The sequence below is a fragment of the Sapajus apella genome, unplaced genomic scaffold (assembly GCF_009761245.1).
Source record: "Sapajus apella isolate SASKATOON/1434 unplaced genomic scaffold, GSC_monkey_1.0 scaffold7, whole genome shotgun sequence".
NCBI classification, from domain to species: Eukaryota; Metazoa; Chordata; class Mammalia; order Primates; family Cebidae; genus Sapajus; species Sapajus apella.
Window position 1 is genome coordinate 22,057,099 of NW_022436947.1, and position 14,759 is coordinate 22,071,857.

The 14,759-nt window shown below is 37.3% G+C and overlaps 1 pseudogene; it reads left to right on the forward strand.

The window, feature by feature from the left end:
- Positions 1-1,641: 1,641 nt before the first annotated feature.
- Positions 1,642-2,670, forward strand: LOC116550061 (annotated as a pseudogene).
- The last annotated feature ends 12,089 nt before the right edge of the window (positions 2,671-14,759 follow it).

Sequence of the window (14,759 nt, forward strand, 5' to 3'; positions counted from 1 at the left end):
GTGAGAATAAAAATATTTGCAGAAATATTAGACTAGAGATCAAAACACAGTGAAAATCATATTCAACCAATAGAAATACTAGAAAGAGAGAACATATAAAACAAAATTATCAAGGTACTAATGTAAATTATCAGAAGGAAATTATCAAGATAATAATAGAAGATCATTTACCAACTCTGAAGAGTAAAGTAGTAGTGTCATCCAAACTGATGACACTACTACTTACAGCACAACGAATCAATAATATACAATAATAAATGATCCAAATGCAGGGTCATGTTGTCTTGAATAATACATTCTACTTCTTTAGAGAATTCCTCCCCTAACCAACCCTATGTGGCAATCTGGCATGCAGGATAAGGAAAAGTAGGTGGTATCAAGCCTTTTTTTAACATGGACTTTATATATTCCCTTGTCCGCAGCATCTCTTTCTCTTCCTTCCTACATAGTGCCAACTTTCCAGAATTCAGAGCCTCTCTGAAATTTTTACTTTCTATAGCAGATCAGCTCCCTTCTAACTTACCTGTACCTGGAACACCCAATAGGATGTGGCTTTTTCAGCTCTGCATCAGTTCTCCACACACTTCAATCCACTCTCATCTCCCAGAAAAGTGTTTAAATCTTTCATCTATTGATTATTAAATTCCAGTTATTTTATTTGTTAGGAGTTTGTGTCCTTAAAGATATATATATTTCATCATTTTTATGCTGTATCATGAAGGAAAATAATATATATCGTCTGCCATCTTGAATGAAAAATTTTAAAATATTTCTAATGTAATCAAGAATTTGCTTTTTTAGTATTAATTTTAATTATATCATGTAGCAATCATGTGAAGATTGCAGAACTTACTGAACATCTTTGTATATAGTGCCGCAATTGGATACATCAAAGTACATGTACATAATTTAAAGAACGTTACAATATAAAATTGGCATAAATATTCCTCAAGTTAGTGTTATAGTGTGAATATTTTGGGTTTTTTTTTTTCTTTTTATAGAAGTCTACATATACTGGCAGAAGAGTAGAATGAATAAAGCAATAGACTTAGAGTTTAAAGATGTGTATGTTAGTCTTGTTACATCATATCTGGCTATGAGATGTTAAATTATGTCTTGAAATTCATCTATTTAGTATTTGAACACAATAAACATTAACGGCATTTTAAGTTCTAAATTTTAATATGCTAAAATGGTACATTTCTTCACTGAGTTTTACAGGTCTTTAAAAAAATTAAACTTTATTTTCAAAAACTTTTTTGTCACCTAAATGAAATATAAAACTAAATGTCGATTTTTTTTTTTTTTAGCATTATGGGGTTTCTTCTAAACTGGTTATAGAAATTGTAAGGCTTTTCATTTTCACATCCTTTACAAATATATATATATATACATACATATACATATATGTGTGTGTGTGTGTGTGTGTGTGTGTGTGTGTAATTAAGTTGAACAAGGTTGCAGAGAAAGCCTAGGTGATAACATTACCTCTCTGAGCCAGACTGGGGTACATGTTCTGAACCTTGTTAGACTTTGCCAGTGTTGCCATTTTTAATTAGACTAGAGAACAGCGACTGACCTAAGGAAAGACAACATGTAGTCTGGCCAGGACTGACACTCTAACCAAATATGTTTATGTAATTAGAGAGAGAATTAACACACACAGGCCCGGCCTGGGAGAACCCGGAAAGGGGCTCGAAGAGCAGTGTGAGCGTCCCAGTGGATCCCCAGCAGCCCTCCGCCGTGCTGTCTGCTAGCAGCCACTTACCACTGATTAGGGTAATCATTCGCTCCAAAGAAGGAAACCAGGTCAAGCCAGGAAGCCCGAAGAAGCCAGCAGACATTTGCAGACGCCCGAGTTTCTACCGCAGGGACAGTGACCTTCACGTTCAGGGCCCTCTCCTGACCTCTGCTCCCTGAAGACTCACTCCAGCTGTGGAGAGGCCGGCCGTGGGAGAGCTGGGCGCGTCTTCCTGGAAGAAAATGCAGAGCACCGTCTGGCGAAAGGTGGGGGTCCAGGCCCAGCTGCTCAGGAGCTGCCGTTACAGGGCCGGTACCCCAGGGCTCTCCAGGAAGGAAGGTGGCCCAGGAGAAGAAATCCCAAGGGGGTGAGCCAAAACTGGCCCCGGAGGAACCCTTTCCTGCCGGGAGGGCAGAGACTCTCAACAGTTCCGCAGGATCCGGCCAGCTTCCTGCCAGTCTCTGGTGTGGGTCTCGTGGGGAAGTCCGGGAGACCCGAGGAGCTCAAGCACTGCAGCCCTGGGAAGAAATGGGCAGGAAGACCACGGAGCCCCAGGCTTCGGCCAGAGAAGATAATGACCCAAATAGAGATGAGGTCCCAAGGGCCCAGCTTCCCACACACAAGCCAGAGGTGACTTCCTTGTCTGTGCTTCGTGGGGAATGCAGCAGTGGCGACCCCACCAGAGCTCCCTAACTTCAAGGAACCTCACAGCCCTCGGCTTTGAGCGTGAGACGTCGCGTGCCCCGACCACGTGACCAACGGCTGCCTGACCATCCCCCAAGACCGGAAAGGCAGCAGCAGCCCCGGAAGCCCAGGGCTGTCCTCGGTGCGTCCTGCTGCAGGTGGAAGTTGATGACCTTAGAGGCAAACTAGCGGCCATGCAGCGAGCGCCTCGTTGACAAGTCCCAGGACTTTTGAAGATGGAGACATCGTCTTCCTACAAGATGTGCAGCAGGTACCTCTGGAGCACCTGAGCTCCAGCCAAGCTGATTCCCTCTGAATCCTCTTCAGCCAAGGCTTCCTCTCTACCTCTGCGTTTGCCCTCTTCCCACTGCAGTTCAAAGCAGTTTCAAATAAAGTCGTTCTCATAAAAAAAAAAATAAAAAAATAAAGATTTTCTCTTTTTATACTTCTAAGACAGAAAATTGAAAAGTTGGTATAAGGAGTACAGGCTTAAATTATACGTACAGGAAGCTCATGAAGCAACAGTGTTATATTGCATTATGAGTAAAGTTTAAATTGAGAGTGAATAGAAGCAGGTAATTAAGGCAAATGAAGCGACTACATGAACCCTGTTTAAATAACAATTATAAAATATATGCAAAATGTATTTTAGAAAATCAACTACTTACAGGCATTTAAAAGTGGCCAAAACAAGATGTAACACAATTTAGATTTTATTTTTGAAACACCTCGTCTGCAAAGTAGAGTTGTGAATTTATGGCTTTCTTGCCTGGGCAGATTTGCCAACCACATGCATGATTACAACAGTTGCAGAACCACAGAATTTTCAATTTAAGGTGACAGAGAATTTGGGGCTGAAAAAGTAACTGTGAACTTAAGCAAGAACTATTTAAAGCAAAAAAGCAACAAGAATGAGACACAAAATACGAGTAAAAATACTGCACAAATTCCCACATTAATAACTAAAATATATATGTGTAGAAGTGGCACCAGGGGTTCAATGAAAAAGAAGCCATGTCCAGAGTGGAATCTAATCCTGAAGAACCTGACAAAAAATGAGGTTTCTAAGTTTCCAATATATGTTTTTAAACTGTATGCATTCCCCTACCCATTGTCATATCAAGCAGCAAAACATTAAAACGTTATTGGCTTGAGGTCTCAGAAGACTGAAGAATTCAAGGCTTGCAGAACAACTGGTAATTTAAATAAGTATCCAAAGCAAGGAATAGACAGGTAATCCTTCCAAAATCTAATCACAAAATCTGCCCAAATTATTGGGTAATTATCAAACCAAACAGTGACAGCAAGGATCCATAGGGCCAGGATAAAGTAACAGCAGCTGGAATCTATCTATACTAAGCAAAAGTAGCTCCATAAGAGAGAAGAGATTGAAGAGCAAGCAAGTTAACCGACTCTAAGACCAAAAAATAAAAAAAGTCGTCAAAATCATATAGCAAAATCCAGGTTTGACACAACGTATCATCTAAAATGTCATGTTTTCAAACAAAAATTACTATGGATGAAAGATACAGGAAAGTAAGGACCCATACTCAGAAAAATATATTGATAGTTAACAGAAATTGATGATGAGCAGTTGAATTTAACGTACTGTGACTTCAAAGCAACTACAGTAAATAATTTTCAATAATATTAAAAATTGTTTTCAAACAACTAAAAAATAAAATAATTCTGTGAAACAGATAAGAGATATTAATAGATGAATTATAACTACAAAATGGAAATTCTAGAATTAAAAACTAATACTGAAATTAAAAATACAGTAGGTGCCATAAACAGCATACTGATATGGCAGAAGAAAAAAATTAATAGTTGATAATATGGTTACTCAATCTGAAACACACAGAAAAAGAAGTTTTTTTTAATTAATGAAGACTTACATATATGTAGAAAAATACCAAGAAGCTTAATATACATGTGAATTTAGTCTTAGCAAGAACAAAGAGAATGAAAATGAGTAGGAAAAAAATGTTTGAAGTAACTATCAAACACTTTCAAAATTAGATAAACAATATTAACTTACAGCTCCAAGAAACAAAAAGAAGTATAAATGCTAAAGAGAATTCTTTAGTCTGAAGCAAAATATCATCAGATACTTCCTTGAATATGTTGGAAGAAATGAAGAGCACCAGAAATGGTAAATTTGTGAGTAAATTAAAAGTCTTTGCAGCACTGTTTACAATAGCAAAGACCTGGAACCAACCCAAATGCCCATCGATGATAGACTGGATAGGGAAAATGTGGCACATGTACACCATGGAATATTACGCAGCCATCAAAAACGATGAGTTAGGGTCCTTTGTAGGGACATGGATGAACCTGGAAACCATAATTCTCAGCAAACTGACAGAAGAGCAGAGGATCAAACACCGCATGTTCTCACTCATAGGCGGGTGTTGAACAATTAGAACACATGGACACAGGGAGGGGAGCACTACACACTGGGGTCAGTTGGGGGGAAATAGGGGAGGGAGTGTGGGGGGTAGGAAGCTGGGGAGGGATGGCAGGGGGAGAAATGCCAGATGTAGGTGATGGGGAGGAAGGCAGCAAATCACACTGCCATGTGTGTTCCTATGCAACAATTTTGCATGTTCTTCACATGTACCCCAAAACCTAAAATGCAATAAAATAAATAAATGGGAAAAAAAAAGTCTTTATATATTTTTTACTTCCCTAAATGTTTTTTGTTTTTTGTTTTTTTTATTTATAAAGAAAAGAGGTTTATTTGACTTAGGGTTCTTCAGGATGTACAGCATGGCTTCAGCATCTGTTTCTGGTGAGGCCTCAGGGAGAAGCCTTCACTCATGGCAGAAGGGGATGGGGAGCTGTCCTGTCACATGGTGAGAGAGGAAGCAGGAGAGAGAGGGAAGGAAGGTGCCAGGCTCTTTTTAACACTAAGTTCTTGTAGGATAAAACTCACTCATTACTAGGAAGACAGCATAATAGTGGAAGACTTTAACACTCCACTGTCAATATTAGACAGATCAACGAGACAGAAAATTAACAAGGATATCCAGGACTTGAACTCAGACCTGGACCAAGCAAACCTAATAGACATTTACAGAATTCTCCACCCCAAATCCACAGAATATACATTCTTCTCAGCACCACATCACACCTACTCTAAAACTGACCACATAATTGGAAGTAAATCACTCCTCAGCAAATACAAAAGAATGGAAATCCTAAATGTTTTTTTAATGAGGAAAGGCATAGAAGTTTATCATATCATCTGTAAACAAGGATAATTTGACTTATCTTCCAATTTTGATGCCCTGATGCCTTTTATCCCTTATGTGATTACTCCAGCTAGGACTTTCGTGTCATGTTGAATGATGATAAAGGGGGCATCCTTGTTGTGTTTCAGATCTTAGAGGAATGACTTTCAGTGTTTCTTCATTCAGGCTAACACTAGCTATGGGTCTGTTGTGTATGAGTTTTATTACATTAAGATATGTTCCTTATATACCCAGTATTGTTCAGGGTTTTTATCATTAAGGGGTACTGAATTTTATCAAATGCTGTTTTAGCATCAATTGAAAGTATCATATGGTTTTTTACTCTGTCATTCTTTCGATATAATGTATCACACTGATGGATTTGTGTATGTTGAAACTTCCTTGGATAAATACCACTTTCTTATGGTAAATTAATTTTAATTTGTTGTGAATTCAATTTGCTAGTACTTTTTGAGGATTTCACATTTTTATATCAGTGTTCATCAGAAATAATGGCCTGTGAGTTTTGGTGGGTGGCGGTGTTGTTGTTGTTGATGTGTCTTTGTCTGGTTTTGGTATCAGGGTAATATTGGTCTCATATAATTAGTTTGGGAGTGTTCTCTCTATCTCTCTTTTTTGGATAGGTTGTGCAGGATTGGCATTAGTTCTTTGAATGTTTGATAAAATTCAGCAGTGAGGCCATCGGCTCCCAGGATTTTCATTGCTGGGAAAATTTTTTATTGCAGCTTCTATCTCATTGTTATTGATCTGTTCATGTTTTGGATATCTTCATGGTTCAACCTTAGTAGGTTGTATGTGTCTAGGAATTTATCCATGTCTTCTAGATTTTCCAATTTATTGGCGTATAGTTGCTAATAGTAGCCACTGATGGTCCTTTGAATTTCTGTGGTGTCAGTTACAATGTTTCCTTTTTCATCTGATTTTATTTATAGGTCTTCTGTCCCTCTCTCTTTGGTTTGGTCTAGCTAACAGTTTTTCAATTTTTGAGATCTTTTTAAAAAACCTTTTCATTTCATTGATTTTTGTATTTTCTTTGTTTCAGTATTATTTATTTATAGTCTGATGTTTACTGTTTCTTTTTTTCTACTAATGTTGGGCTTGGTTTGCTTTTGCTTTTCTAATTCTTTAAGATACATCATTAGATTGTTTTTTGAAGTTGTTATTCTTTTTAATATAGGCACTTATGGCACTTATGGCTTTGCACTTTCCTCTTGTTACTGCTTTTGCTGTATCCAACATTTGGTATATGTTGTTTTTCCATTATCATTCCTTTAAGAAACTTTTCTGTTTCTTTCTTAATCTCTTTATTGACCCAATGGTCATTCAGAAGTATATTGTTCAATTTTCATGTACTTGAATACTTTCAAAAATTATTCTTGTTGATTTTTAGTTGTATTCCTTTTTAGTCAGAGAAGGTACTTGAAATGATTTCAACTTTTTAAAGTGTGTTAAGACACATTTTGTAGCCTAACATATGGTCTTTCAATGACCCATGTGCTGGAGAGAAGAACGTGTATCCTGCAGCCATTGAATGAAATGTTCTATAAATATCTATTTGGCCCATTTGGTCCCTAGTGTAGATTAAGTCCAATGTTTTCTTGATTATTTTCTGTCTGGATGATGTGTACAACGCTGAAAGTGGGGTTACAAAGTCTCTGGTGATTATTGTATAGGGGTATATCTCTTTAGCCCTAATAGTATTTACTTTTTATAGCTGGGTGTTTCAGTGTAGGTATGTATATACATTTACAATTATTATATCCTCTTGCTGAATTGATCCCTTTATTATTACATGACTGTCTTTGTCTCTCTTTATAGTTTTTCTATTGAAATGTATTTTTTCTAACGTAAGTATAGCAACTCCTGCTCTTTTTTTGCTTTCATTTACATGGAATATCTTTTTCCATCTCTTTATTTTTGGTCTATGTGTGTTTTATAAGGGAATTGTATTTTTTGTAGGCAACAGATCTTTGGGTCTTGTTATTTTCATCCATTTAGCCACACTCTATGTCTTTTGAACAGCCTGGTCTATTAATTACACTTTCACTGTTACTATTGATAAGTAAGAACTTACTTCTACCATTTTGATATTTATTTTCTGGCTGTTTTGTGGTCTCCTCTTCCTTCATTCCTTCCTTCTCTCTCTTTTAGTGAAGGTAAATATTTTCTCTTGGTATGTGTTAATTTCTTGCTTTTATTTTCTGTGTATCCATTCCAGTTTTTAAATTTGAGGTTACTATGAGGCTTGCAAATACTATCTTGTAACCCATTATTTTAACCTGATGGCAACAATACTGATTTCAGAAACAAACATACTAATAAACAAGCAGAAAAAAAAACTGATAAAAATTCTATACTTTAACTTCATCTCCCTGCTTATTAAATTTTTGTGGCTTCTATTTATATCTTAGTGTTCTGTCTGTATTTTGAAAAGTTGTTGCAGTTATTATTTTGATCAGTTCATCTTTTTCATTTTTCTGCTGAAGATATGAGTAGTTTACATATCATAATTACAGTGTTATAATAGTGTGGGTTTGGAGGAGGGTTATTTGTTTGTTTGTTTGTTTGTTTGTGAGACAGAGTCGCACTCTGTTGCCAAGGCTGGAGTGCAGTAACACAATCTTGGCTCACTGCAACCTCTGCCTCCCAGGTTCAAACATTTATCCTGCCTTAGTCTCCTAGGTATCTGGGATTATAGGTGCTCACCACCACACCAGGCTAATTTTTGTGTTTTTAGTAGCGACAGCGTTTCATCATGTTGGCCAGGCAGGTCTCAAACTCCTGACCTCATGTAATCCACCCACCTCGGCCTTCCAAACTGCTGGAATTATAGGCATGAGCCACTGCACCCGAACTAGCCTGTGTTTTTTATGTGTACTTACTATTATCAGTGAGTTTGGTACCTTCAGATGTTCTGATTGCTCATTAATGTTCTTTTTCCAAAATTAATTTTTATGGAGTTCTCGGAACTCCCTTCAGCATTTGTTGTAGTACATGTTTGGTGTTGACAAAAAGCCTCAGCTTTTGTTTGTCTGGAATGTCTTGCTTTTCCTCCATGTTTGAAAGATATTTTCACTGAATATATTGTTCTAAAGTAAAAGTTTTTTCTCCTTCAGGACTTTACATATATATCACGCCACTATCTTCTGGCCTGTAAGGTTTCTACTAAAAAGTCTGCTTTTTTTTGTAGGCCAGACATAATGGACATCCATTGATTATTATTTGTTTCTTTTCTCTTGCTGCTGTTAGAAATCTTTGTTTATCCTTGACCTGTGGAAGTTTGATTATTAAATACTTTGAGGTAGTCTTGAATATTGTACTTGAATACTGATATATTTCTCTAGATGTGGGAAGCTCTCTGTTATTATCCCTTTGAACAAACCTTCTACCACTATCTCTCTTTTTAACTTATCTTTAAGGTCAGTAACTGTTAGATCTACACTTTGGGGCCCCTTTCCTTAGATATTGTGGGCATGCTTCACTGTTTTATATTATTTCATTCTTTTGTCTCCTCTGACTGTGTCTTTTCAAATAGCCATACTTCAAGTTCACTTTCTTCTGTTTGTTCAATTCTGCTATTAAGAAATTCTGATGCATTCTTTAGTATGGCAATTGCATTTTTGAACTCCAGAATTTCTGCTTGATTCATTTTAATTACTTCAATTTCTTCGTTAAATTTATCTAATGGGAATCTAAATTTCTTCTCTGTGTGACCTTTAAATCCTTTGAGTTTCCTCCACAAAGATGTTTTTACTTTTCTATCTGAAAGATCCCATATCTCTGTCTCTCCAAGATTGTCCTCTGGTGACTTATTTAGTTCATTTGCTAAGGCAATATTTTCCTGAATGATCATGATGCTTGTGGATATACAATGGTGTGTGGGCACTGAACAATTTGGAATTTCTTGCAATCTTTGTACAAGAATTTTTAGTTTGTGGTTATTTTTAATCATCTTGCTTTGGAAGGCTTTCCAGGTATTTAAAGGGAATTGGGTGTTGTGATCTAAGGTTTTGGTCACTGCAGCCATAGCTACGTTAGGGGCCACCCCAAGCCCAGTAACACTGTAGTTCTTTCAGAATCTTTGGTGGTGTTGGATAAGATCTGGAAAAATTTTCTGGGTTACCATTCACAAACTCTTGTTCTCTTCACTTACTTCCTCCCAAACAAATGGAGCGGCTCTCTCTGCTGAGCTTCCTGAAGCTCAGGGAGGAGAGACATAAGCAGCCCCTGTTGTCTAGACCACCTTGTACGTTTATTAACACCCCAGATTACTCTAGCCTGAGGTGGTGAGGCTTAAAGAAACTTATCTTTCACCTGCTGGTAGAGGCACTTCCCTACTGGCTATGGGTGGTCTAAATGCACCCTCCAAAGGCACCAGATGAGTTCTTCCCACTGCTGGCAGCACTTTGTTTCAATGCAAAGTCTCCCACTCCACTTTGGGAGGGGGAGTGCACAAATTGTGTATTCCCTCTCCCAAAGTGCACAAAGTCTCTCTTAATGCCAGGTGGGAGCTACTGGAGGATGGGGAAGGGATGTTTTCAGCAATTCAAAAATGTCTTTTCTACCCCCTTCAGTGCTTTTTTAAGCAACATGAAGTTAAAACCAGGTATGTGATGTTAGGTTCTTATGAAAGTGCTTTTTGTGTCAATAGTTGTCAAGTATGATGTTCCTGCAGGGAGGATGATCAGTGAAGCTTCTATTTGGACATTTTGCTCTGCCTCCTCATTCAAAGTTGATATTTTGACCTCCTCCCATGAATCACAAATATCGTTAATGGAAATCTGGAATGGTAAATCATTTTCAGAAGGTTTCCACTTTACACAGACCCATAAGAGTAATTACTGTTTATGGCAGCCTTACAAAATGTATTTCTTGATGAGTAACACTTAAAAGTCAAAATTAAGTTCTGATCCATGGGATGGAGGATACGTTAGCAGGCATGAAAACAATATTAATCTCCTTGTACAACTCTATCAGAGCTCTTGAGTTTCTAGGTGCATTGCCAATGCACAGTAATATTTTAAAATGGAGCTTTTTTTCTGATCAGTAAGTCTTAACAGTGAACTTGAAGAATTCAGTAAACCATGCTTTAAACAGATGTACTGTTGTCTAGGTTTTGCTATTCCTTTTATAGAGCATAGGCAGGGTAGATTTAGCATTTAAAGGCTGTGGGATTTTCAGAATTATAAATGAGCATCGGCTTCAGAGGTAACAGTTACACTAGTCCCTTACAAGAGATTTAGCTGTCCTTTAAAACTTTGAAGCCAGGCATTGGCTTCTCTCTAGTTATGAAAATCCCAGATGGTATCTTCTTCCAATAGGAGACTGTTTTCTCTACATTGAAAAGCTGTTTAGTGTAGCCACCTCCATGGTTGATCTCACCTAGATCTTTAGAATAACTTCCTGTAGCTTCTATGTCAATCTGCACTTGCGGCTTCACCTTTCACTTTTATGTTATGGGGGTAGCTTTTATCCTTAAACTTCATAAAGCCACCTCTGTTAGCTTCACATTGTCCTTCTGTAGTTTCCTTCCCTTTCTCAGCCTTCATAGAATTGAAGAGCATTAGGGTATTGCTTTGGGTTAAGCTTTGGCTTAAGGAAATCTTGTGGCTGGTTTTATCTTCTATCCAATCCACTAAAATTTTCTTTATATCAGCAATATATCTGTTTCAGCTTTCTTATTATTTGTGTGTTCACTGGAATAGCACTTTTAATTTTCTTCACAAACTTTCTCTTTGCATTCTCTACTTGATTGTTTGGGGCAAGGGGCCTAGCTTTCAGACTGTCTCTTCTTTCAATGTGCCTTCCTCAACAAGCTGAATCGCTAGTAGCTTTTGATGTACAGTGAAATATATGTAACTCTTTATTCACTTGAACACTTAAAGACCATTGTAAGGTTATTAGCTGAACCAATTACAATATATTGTTATGTAGCACGAGGTAAGGAGTCCTGAGGTAAGGAAAAGAGAAGGGGGAATGACTGGTAAGTGGTGCAGTTAGAACACACACAACATGAATTAATAAAATCATCATCCTAAATGGGAGCTTTTAGGGGCAATTCAAAACAATTACAATAGTAACATCAAAAATCACTGACCATTGGCCAATTTATAGCATGTGGCTTGATATGGCAATGCCTGGGCCAGGGCACACAGGCCTGAGCACCCTGAAGCCAGTGACTTTGATCTCTGGTCTCTAGGGTATGTCACTGATGTGTTCAAGGAGGCTTGCGAGAGTCTAGCCACCCCCCCACCCCTGCTTCTCCCTTCCCTCATTCCCACTTCCCATACTTCTTAGGAGGTTTATCTGCTACTTCCCCAATTGTGGCAACACTTACAACAAAGCCTGGAAGCTTAATGTGAACCTGTAATCACATGGAGAATAAACCATTTGTTTATAACTGTGAAGGGTGTGGCAATATCCACCTCAAGGGACTAACATCTCAGTTGTCATGTCCTGATTCATACTGCAGAAAAGCCATATGTTTGTGCCTCTAGTAACTGTGATCAAGAATTCAACACAAAATCAAACTTAAAGAGACATTTTACACACAAACATAAAAACCAGCAAAAAAAAAAAAATACAATACATATGCAATGTTGACGATTGTAAGAAGACCTTTACAAACATCAGCAGCTGAAAAACCATCACTGCCAGCATACCAATGAACCGCTAATCAACTGTACCCAGGAAAGATGTGGGAAGCATTTTGCCACATCCATCCAGCAAGCAGCAAGGCCCATGAGGGCTCTATATATCAAAAAGCTTGTTATTTTATGTTGAAAACATGAACAGAAGTTTTGAAACGTGAGAAAAACCTATAAAAAGGAAATAACATATGAAGTATTCAGGAAAACTTTTAAACACAAAGATTATCTTAAGCAACATATGAACACTAATGCCCCAGACAAGGATATTGTTTGACATATGAGAGAAGGCTCTGGAAGAACCTATACAACTGTGTTTATTCTACAAATCCATATCTTTTCCGTGAGGAAAAAGATGCCACTTTGCATGTGAACATATTGGCAGTGGCAAAACATTAACAATGAAACAAAGTCTTTCTAGGCATGCTGTTGTACATACTCTGACAAGAAGAAAATGAAGCTTTGAGTAATAACTAGAAAAGGGAATTTTGAATGTTCTTCACACAAAAAAAACAATAAATGTTAGAGGTGATGGAGATGCTAATTACCCTGATTATACAAATTGTATACACATTTCAAAATATCACACTTTACCCCATACATATGCAGAATTAGTATGTGTCAATTAAAAAAATAATAAAAGCAAAAAATAAATCTCATTAAAAACCTAGCTTGAATTCTCATCTCAGTGGATATAGCCCTGCTAAAACAAGAGCAAAGCTTATCTTTGTCTCCAAGTAGAAGGCCTCTGAACTGTATGGAAGACAAGGTGAGCTCCATAGTCAGGATACTACCCCTCAATCGTGTATATTGCTTTGTTCAAAGGAATGCAAATCAAGGCTTGGTTATTTTCCCTAAGAAACATATTTTTCTTTATTAAAATTGTTGATGCAGAAAAAAGAATATCACTGACCACAGATATCATAACAGATATGATAATAATGAACAAGTTTAAATATTGTGAGAATTACCATAATGTAGCAGAGAGACATGAAGTAAGCACATGCTGTTGAAAAACAGAAGCTGATAAGCTTGCTCAATGTAAGTTTCAACAAAACTTCAATTTGTAAAACATGTAATATTGTGAAGTTCAGAAAAGCAAGGCACAATGAAAAAAAAAGGCATGCTTGTATGTGACAGTTGGTATTTACTTAATCCCAACATAGTGCAAAGACTGGCTGAAGACATTGGCTCAAAAGAGCCATTTTATTTTTTTAATTTTCAGAAATTTTTTTCAAGCAGATTTTTAAACTATTGATAGTTTGAATATGGTGATGAGGTAGTTATTCATACTATGGAGGTAGGTACAAATTCTACAAACCAGATTCCCTCTCTGAGGCCAGTTCTTAGACATTCACAGCACATCACTACTTAAAACCTAAAAATTTAATTTATAATTGATATGGTTTGGCTGTTTTCCCAATCAAATCTCACATTGAATTCCCATTTGTGAGAAGGACCTGGGGGACATAATTGAATCATGGGGGAAGGCCTTTCCCATGCTGTTCTCATGATAGTGAATAAATCTCATGAGATCTGACAGTTTTATAAGAAGGAATTTCCCTATGCAAGCTCTCTTCTCTTGTCTGCCACCATGTGAGACATGCCTTCACCTTCGTCCATAATTGTGAAGTCTTCCCAGCCACATGGAACTGTGAGTCCATTAAACCTCTTTTGTAAATTGCCCAGTCTTGGGTATGTCTTTATCAGCAGCATGAAAATGGACTAATGCAATAGTATTACTGCAAATGTTGACATTAGTGCCAGTAAAACTAGGTTATCTACAAGCAGCTCTCTTTTACTTTAATGCATGTAAATTTTACATGAAAATGCTATTTTATTATTAATCACAAGTGAAGCTCATGAATATATTGTGAGACAAAGTAGCAAACATAACAAACCATGTTTGCTCATTTCTCCTTGCTAGAAAAGTTCACAAACCCCCTGACTTAGTGACCAACTGCAGCTCACTGAAGGGAAGCTTTGACAACAAAACAGGATAGCATGCACTGCCCCCAATGTTTCCTGAGCCACTATTTTTTCCTTAAAAGATAAATGACCCTAGTCCTTGCCTTTCCCTGCACATAAGATAACTTCTGACAGGGGTAATGATTATGCTTCTGTAATCTATAACCAGATGTACTCTTACACCCAAACCTTGATGTGATTCTGTTTTAATGTAACTCCTGAATAAGTTTGATGTGATTTTGCACATATTGGACCCCCCACACTTGTGTATAAGCAGTGGCTGAAACACTAAGCAGGAGCAGTCTGACAGAACTGCCTAGGGCTATAGGCCTCCATCTATAGTTCTCAGTAAGACTTCTGAATAACACTAATACTTCCAAAGCTTGATTATATTTTCTTTAGTGAATAATATTTATATGCTTTTGTTATAATTCTCAAAATTCCATATTGATAACAAAAAGA